Below are 7,928 nucleotides of genomic sequence, written 5' to 3'. Positions count from 1 at the left end.
AGGAAGGTTTTAAATTAAAACCATTTGAACAAATTAAAGATAAAGTGAATTGGTTGCAATATTATCAAATTAATGAATTATATAAGATGGATAAGAGAAATGGTTTTGCAACAGAAAAAAACAAATTGGAAACGGAGTTGTTAGATACTAAAGTTAAGAATATGTCTAAAATGTATAATTTGTTGTTGGAGTGGCATACAAAGGATGAACAAGTTAAATCAGTTATTACTGACTGGGCAAGAGATGTGGGACATAATATAATGGTGGAGGATTGGGAGAGGCTATGGAAGAAAGGGGTTAAGTTCACTGCACGTATGATGTTAAAGGAAAATATTATGAAGATGATGTATAGATGGTACTTGACCCCTGTAAAACTAGCAAAGATTTATCACAATAGTGATAACCTTTGTTGGAAATGTAAAGAAATAGAAGGTACTTTTTTCCATATGTGGTGGACTTGTCCCAAAGTGAAAGACTTCTGGGAGAAGATTTATAATGAACTGAAAAAAAATGTTGAAATATACATTTATTAAGAAACCAGAGGCCTTTCTTCTTGGAATAACAGGTTTGGAATTGCCCAAGAAAGATGTTAAATTATTTTTGTATGCCACAACAGCCGCCCGAATATTACTTGCTAAAAATTGGAAAACACAAGAACTACCAACAGTGGAAGACTGGCAGATGAAGATGATGGACATTTTGGAGCTAGCTGACCTGACTGGAAGAATCCGCGACCAGAAAGAAGAGGAGTTTCAAGAGGACTGGAGGAAATTTAAGGACTCTTTGAATAAATATTGTAACATAGAAAACTAGAAAATACTTGAAAGAAACAAATAGGCCTAGGATTAAACTAAATTATAATTAAATAAATGGGATTTAGAATATTAAGAAAAGTGAATAAGATGGATTATAATTGGAAATTGTTTTAGTTTAATAATGATATTGGAAAGCTGTTACTTTTAACTACAAGGAAACTCAGAAGGGAGGGACTAGAGGAAGTCAACCAATATGTTTAAAAGTTTGGATTTGTAAAGAATTAGGTTTGTTGTTATTGTTTATCTGTTTATTGTTCCTTTTTTCTTCTTTCGTTCATTGATGTATTTTTCTTTTCCCTCCTGTTTTTGTGTGTTATTCTGCTTTGTGGTTTTTGTTATAATTGTGGAAAATCTAATAATTTTTTTTATAAAAAAAGCTTCATGGAGAAACAAACAAATGGCATTAACTCTGTGACCTGTGTATTTGAATGTAGTTTAAAAACAGAGGGACTGTTAAAGGAATCAGATCAGTTATCACAACCCTAGCATATTAGGATGTTTCTCCAAGTCCTTGCAGTTAACATGCAAGATGAAATAGCCTCACTCAGCTGACTAACCAGCCAACTTTCCATCTCTCCCCACTAATGGGCATCAGCTCCAGCTTTGATCCTGTGTGACTCCATCAACCAAGAAATATGAAGGTGGACAAAAAACCCACTGAAAGGAACAAGAACTCCTTCCTTGTATGATAGCATCAGGTGGCCTCTGAGGTCTGTGACATTTGGTACAGCATTCAGCCGAATCATCAGCCCATGTGGTTTGTTCTAAACCATTAGTGCATTATGTTCCAAACCAATCAGGGGAGCATACTTCCAGAGGTGGCTTGTATCTTTCAAGCCCATCACTTCCAGGTGTCCTGAGAAGCCAAGGAGATTTCTTCTGACCTTACATAACTGCTGTGTTGAGCTTGGTTCATCACACCTTACCAGAGGCTGAGCTGCTGCTGCTACTTACTCCAAGGAGGCCTGATCTGCCCTGCAACTCGGTGGTCTCTCAGCTGCCAGACTTCAGAACTTGCCTCCTCATACAAAAGGGGTATCAATGGGGCAGAGCTTCTTTCCTGATAATCAGGGCCTACGTGTGGCTCAGGTCTGCCTGCTTGCGTTCTGTATCTTGCTTTGCCTCAAGCCTGGAGGTAAGAAACCCCCCAACTCCTTTCTGAGCTCTGTCACATGTTAGCTGTGTGTGTCGGTGGAGATTCAGCAGGGACAATTTCTGAAAGGCAAGCGTAGTCCCTGCACTCAGAATGTTTGGGCAGCTGCTGAGGCTACATGAGAGTCTAGTTCTACTGACAACAATATGCCCTCTTTTTCAATTTAAATCTCTTGTCCTTCATCAGGGAGAGGAGCACAAACCGCCACCATACGTCTGATCTCCTCAGTGTTTCCTTGAGATAGTCTTTCCCCAAGGTTTCCAAGCAGCCGTCCCCCATCACTGGGCCACCCCTATCCCAAAGAGAGGTGCCTCCTCACTTGTCTGTCCTACAGGCAGCCACCCCCCCCCATCACTGGGCCACCCTTATCCCAAAGTGATGTGCTAGTTGGCTGGGCTCCCTCACACACTTGCTTGCTTACTCTGAGGCAGCCTCAGCTCCTGGCAACCACCACCCCCAGTCAGCTCCAGAAGCACCATTCGCCTGGGGAGCTTGTAGCCAGGGCTGCTGCAACAAACAGCTGCACAAGCCTTTTGGAAGTAGAGGGATGGAACTGGGAAGGAAAGAGGGATGGAGGCTAGTGTTGCCCACAGCCCCCCTGACCATCATTCAAGGCACCCCATGGTCCCATGACACAGTGGTTGAAAACTACTGAACTAGAGTGACTCCATATTGGAAGGAGCTTCTGGTGTCAGGCTCTTTCAGCTGAAGAATGGATGTCACTTTTGGGTGGGTGAGCAAAGTTGCCTCTTACCATGGGGTCCCTAAGAGAAGTGTTAGAGCCCGTGTCCTCCATGCAGAAAACCCCAGGTTAACCCACCCCCCGGCATCTCCAGTAAAAGGGTTCAGGGAGAAGAAGATGATGCATCCTAAGACAAAACTGGGGGAAATGGAGAGAGAGCTTGACTTGGTGTAAGTTCAGCTGAGGTGAGTCAGGCTGCCTGTTCAGGATATAATAATTTTTTTCATGTGTGTATGTGTGAAGGCTTGTATCCAGTGTATCTTAATTCATCCAATTAAGAGGGGAATGCCTGGGGTTTCACCAGCACTATGCTTTGCAGTGCAGCAGCTGCCCCTTAGGAAAGAGAACCGTTAAAAGGGGGAGAAGTGGTAGGATTAGCAGGGCCTGTGTGCAAGACCCAAGATTTGCAGCCCTTGGCCCATCCCTTAACAAAGGCCCTGATTGAATGATTTTGCTAAAACTGCTAAAATGTCAATGTTGAATTGTTTTATTATTTGGAAAATAATGTCCCCATAGTGCTCAATTTATTGAGGGACTGGAGTGGGTTGTGGCGTACTGTGATTATTAATATTACACATATGGAAGCAATAGGATGAATAAGATCTGACTCTTCTGGAAATAAAAATTGTCCGCTCTACAATTATGATTCAAAAGCTTTACTAACAGAACTTGTTCCAAAACAGACACTCAGAACAATAATGTTACATCCAGAGAGTTACCATGTGTTTATCCAAGCACAGGTACAGCATCTTAGACATATGACATTAATTCATACAGAAGTGAGAACAAAGCTCTGTCTCTCCCCTGGCCTCCATTACAGTCTGAGGCTGTGTTCCCGGACAGAATCATTTTCACACCTTTCTCCTTGTTGGCCTGAGAGAGGAAACAAAAGACCAACTCAAACATAATGGAGATTTGCAACTGAGGTACCTGATTGTATACATGTGAAAGCTGCAATGTTAGAGAAAGGAATTCATGGAACATCCTAGGGCAGTGATGGTGAACCTTTTAGAGACAGAGTGCCCAAACGGCAACCCCAAACACATTTATTTATCACAAAGTGCCAACGCAGCTATTTAACCTGTATATCTGATTTTTTCTGTGTGTTTCACATTTCTTCTTTATGACTACTGTTGTAATAAATAAACCTTCATAAAAGTTAATGTATTATATTCTTCATTAAATTATCTTTCCATTGATATATAATTTTATGGTATAACTCAGTGCTTTTTTCTTTCTTTCTAAAAAATGTTCATTTTGACTCAAGAAAATCTCCACTGGGGAAAAATAATACAGTTCAAATCGGAGAAAATAAATACAATGAATTTCTTCTCCCATTAAATTCACAAAACATTTAGGGGTATACGTCCACCTGCAATCCCATAGAAAATAAGCACTGGTATTACTCCAAAACAAAGTGGTGTTATGAGCCATCAACACTCGGAAATACATTTTTTCCAGAAGGTTCCACAATTTTGGCCACTAGTGTACACTGGAGGGCTGTACTAAGAGCCACCCTCTCCCAATTTTAAATATGAGATGATAATAATAATTGCATGTGCACATACAAATAAGTATAAATAATTAAATAAAACTAGCCAGATGGGCAGGGTATAAATAATGTTGTTTATTATTATTATTATTATTATTATTATTATTATTATTATTATTGCCATTTCTTCAGCTGCTGTTTGATCGCAACCTCCACGGAATAAATTTCTCTGTTGGCTTTCACGGGAAAGCCCAGCGAACATGTAAACTCAGCAGCTCCTTCTTAGGGGTCTTTATCTGCTTACTGACCTGGGAGTTAAGCCCTGCCAAACTCAAAGCAGCTTACCCCGAGTAGAAAAAACAGACTGGCGTGAGGCCCTGGTGCATCAAAAGTCAATGCCTGCTCAGCCCCTCGCTTGCTCGCCAGGCCCTGGTGCTGCAGGATTTGGACAGCGCAAGCCCTCCCCTCCTCCTCCTCCACCCCTGGCAGGGAAGCTAAGGCACCAGGGCTGCAGGCTTTAGACAGTTATTCATGTGGTGATGAAATGTTGGTTACAGCAGAACGGTGTGTGTGTGTCATATTTCTAGTGGGAGAGAGTTCCTCAGCAGAGCACCACAGCGAAGTTCTACAGCCACAGCTGACAATGAGGAATGAGAGGTGGCTGCATAATGTGCCAGTGGATTGAACCATTTTATACCCAACGCTGCAGAGCCACAAAACTTCACAAAAAAACAAATAAATGGTATTAACTCTATGACCTGTGTTTTTGAACGTAGTTTAAAAATAGATGGACTGTTAAAGGAATCAGATCAGTTATCACAACCCTAGCATATTAGGATGTTACTCCAAGTCCTTGAAGTCAACACGCAAGATGAAATAGCCTCACTCAGCTGACTAACCAGCCAACTTTCCATCTCTCCCCACTAATGGGCATCAACTCCAGCTTTGATCCTGTATGACTCCATCAAACGAGAAATATGGAGGTGGACAAAAAACCCTCTGAAAGGAACAAGAACTCCTTCCTTGTATGATAGCATCAGGTGGCCTCTGAGGTCTAGGACATTCAGTACAGCCCATTTGGATTTTTGTGAGCAATCAATGCATTATATCCCAATCAGATCAAAGGAACCACTACCCACCCCTCTACTGCTCTTCAGAACCACCCCAGCATATTTCCAGAGGCTTCTTGTATCTTTCAAGCCCATCACTTCCAGGTGGCCTGAGAAGCCGAGGAGGTTATATAATTGCTGTGTTGAGCTTGGTTCGTCACACCTTACCAGAGGCTGAGCTGCTGCTGCGACTTACTCCAAGGAGGCCTGATCTGCCCTGCAACCCAGTGGTCTCTCATCTGCCAGACTTCAGAACTTGCCTCCTCATACAAAAGGGGTATCAATGGGGCAGAGCTTCTTTCCTGATAATCGGGGCCTACGTGTGGCTCAGGTCTGCCTGCTTGGGTTCTGTATTTTGCTTTGCCTCAAGCCTGGAGGTAAGAAATCCCCCAACTTCTTTTTGAGCTCTGTCACATGTTAGCTGTGTGCGTCGGTGGAGATTCAGCAGGGACAATTTCTGAAAGGCAAGCGTAGTCCCTGCACTCAGAATGTTTGGGCAGCTGCTGGGGCTACATCAGAATCCAGTTCTGCTGAGAGCAGTATGCCCTCTTTTTCTTTTTAAATTTCTTGTCCATCGTCAGGGAGAGGAGCACAACCCACCACCATCCTTTTGATCTCCTCAGTGCCTTCTTGAGATAGTCTTTCCCCAAAGCAGACGTTTCCTGGCTTTTTGGGTCCACGGCTCCCTTGACCAACTACATTCTTTCTGTGGCTTCCCTGTGAGGAAATGGGCTCCAAGCCGCAGGAGCCTAGTTATGCCACCCCTTGGCTGCAGAGCCCACAGCCCTTCACCCCTTTTTGAAGACTCTCCCTTGTGGAGTGTTCCTGCAGCCTCCTCTCTTCTCCCCTCTCCTTGTGAGTCCTCCGGGCAGCCGCCCCCCATCACTGGGCCACCCCTATCGCAAAGAGCGTTGCCTCCTCACTTGTCTGTCCATTCCCAACAGAAAGGACTAGTGGACTGGCTGGCTGGGCTCCCTCACCCACTTGCTTGCTTACTCCGAGGCTGCCTCAGCTCCTGGCAACCTGCACCCCCTGGTCAGCCCCAGAGGCACCATACGCCTGGGGAGCTTGTAGCCAGGGCTGCTACAACATCTAGCCCCTGATTTAATGAGTTTTAAAGTAAGGGCAGTGCTTGCAGGGAGAAACAAACAAACAAACAAACAAACAAACAAACAAACATGTCTGTCTTTTACAGTGGATGCTCTGACATGCAGACAATGCTTTTCATATCATTACGAAACGCCATGCGATGTGAGTACGGACACGTGTATCGGAGACATTTGTACATTTTGGCAAGAATTTTCAGGTAATGAGTCTGTCCCATTTACAGTCTTCCTTTGCATATGCTGGGCTAGAATGACAGGATGTAGAGGAGGGTCACGGCCTCCTGACTTTTCAATGGTTGTAAGCGCTCAATAGGATCCACATTGGATCAGACCAAAGATCCATCAAAGATGTGGAGTAAACTTTATCCTTTTAAATGTATTCTCTTTTGCTATGGGCAAATTCCGTAACATTCTCTTCATACCTGTTATTAACACAAATACTTCTCTTTCTCTCTCCAAAAGAAAATGATGAATTGATTAAATACTCCAGATCATGCATCTACAATTACTGGAAAGACAGTTGTGGACAGGAAATTTTCCTTGGAAATAACCGATATAAAACAACATGCTGTTATACTGACCTCTGTAATGATGAATAAAATCGGACTCCTCTTGAAATAAAAATTGTCCAGTCTAAAAATATGGCTCAAAAGCTTTACTGACAGAACTTCTTCCAAAACAGACACTCAAAACAATAATGTTACATCCAGAGAGTTACCATGTGTTTATCCAAGCACAGGTACCGCATCTTAGACATATGACATTAATTCATATAGAAGTGAAAACAAAGCTCTGCCTCTCCTGTAGCCTCCATTACAGTCTGAGGCTGTGTTTCTAGAGAGAATCATTTTCATACCTGTCTCCTTGGTGGCCTGAGAGAGGGAACAAAATACCAACTCAAACATAATGCAGATTTGCAACTGAATACCTTTCTTATGTGATCTACACACCAACATGAGAGCTAGCAGAGAGCATTCTATGTTAATTGTCCACTGTTAGGCACTCTGAGAAGATTGGGTTCTTTTGTGGAGATTCAGCATGTGTTTCTGTAAAAAAAATATTGTATGCCTAATAAGCTAATTCACCAAAGACATGAAGAAAGATTGGTTTATTACATGAAATGAAAAGAGACAGCAACATTATCAATACAGCAAATACAGCCTTTTGAGTAAATACCCACCTTAATTATAGAGAGAAAAGAGAGTCCTAACTACTCAAGCCTGAAAAGTTGAGCGTGACAGTGTGCCCCAGAGCCACACTGAAAGTAGAATAAAATAAGGGACTGCGGTGGCATACCTAATCAGGAAGGAAGCAGAACCCAATGCCAGGGGTCAGAGATTGGTGCCTAATGTGAGAGTTAAACTCTCGCATTCCAAATCCTATATCAGCAAGGCAATAGCGCCTCTTACCCATTCCTTGATATGAGGTTTATATATGAGCATAGGCTATGAGCGTAGGGTTGATCCTTGAAAAGAGAGCAGAGAGGGGATCGCATTGGGGCTTGTGAGCTA

General features: G+C 42.8%; 1 long non-coding RNA gene across 1 annotated transcript; it reads left to right on the top strand.

Annotated features, from left to right (window-relative positions):
- The first annotated feature begins 5,456 nt into the window (after positions 1-5,456).
- On the top strand, positions 5,457-7,057 carry LOC128408602 (uncharacterized). Its single transcript, XR_008329131.1, has 3 exons — positions 5,457-5,688; positions 6,507-6,617; positions 6,880-7,057. It is a non-coding gene; the product is annotated as an uncharacterized LOC128408602 (long non-coding RNA).
- Positions 7,058-7,928: the final 871 nt, after the last annotated feature.

This window comes from Podarcis raffonei, chromosome 2, assembly GCF_027172205.1.
Source record: "Podarcis raffonei isolate rPodRaf1 chromosome 2, rPodRaf1.pri, whole genome shotgun sequence".
NCBI lineage: Eukaryota > Metazoa > Chordata > Lepidosauria > Squamata > Lacertidae > Podarcis > Podarcis raffonei.
The sequence above is the reverse complement of the archived record's forward strand: the minus strand, read 5'-3'. Positions and strand labels throughout refer to the sequence as shown.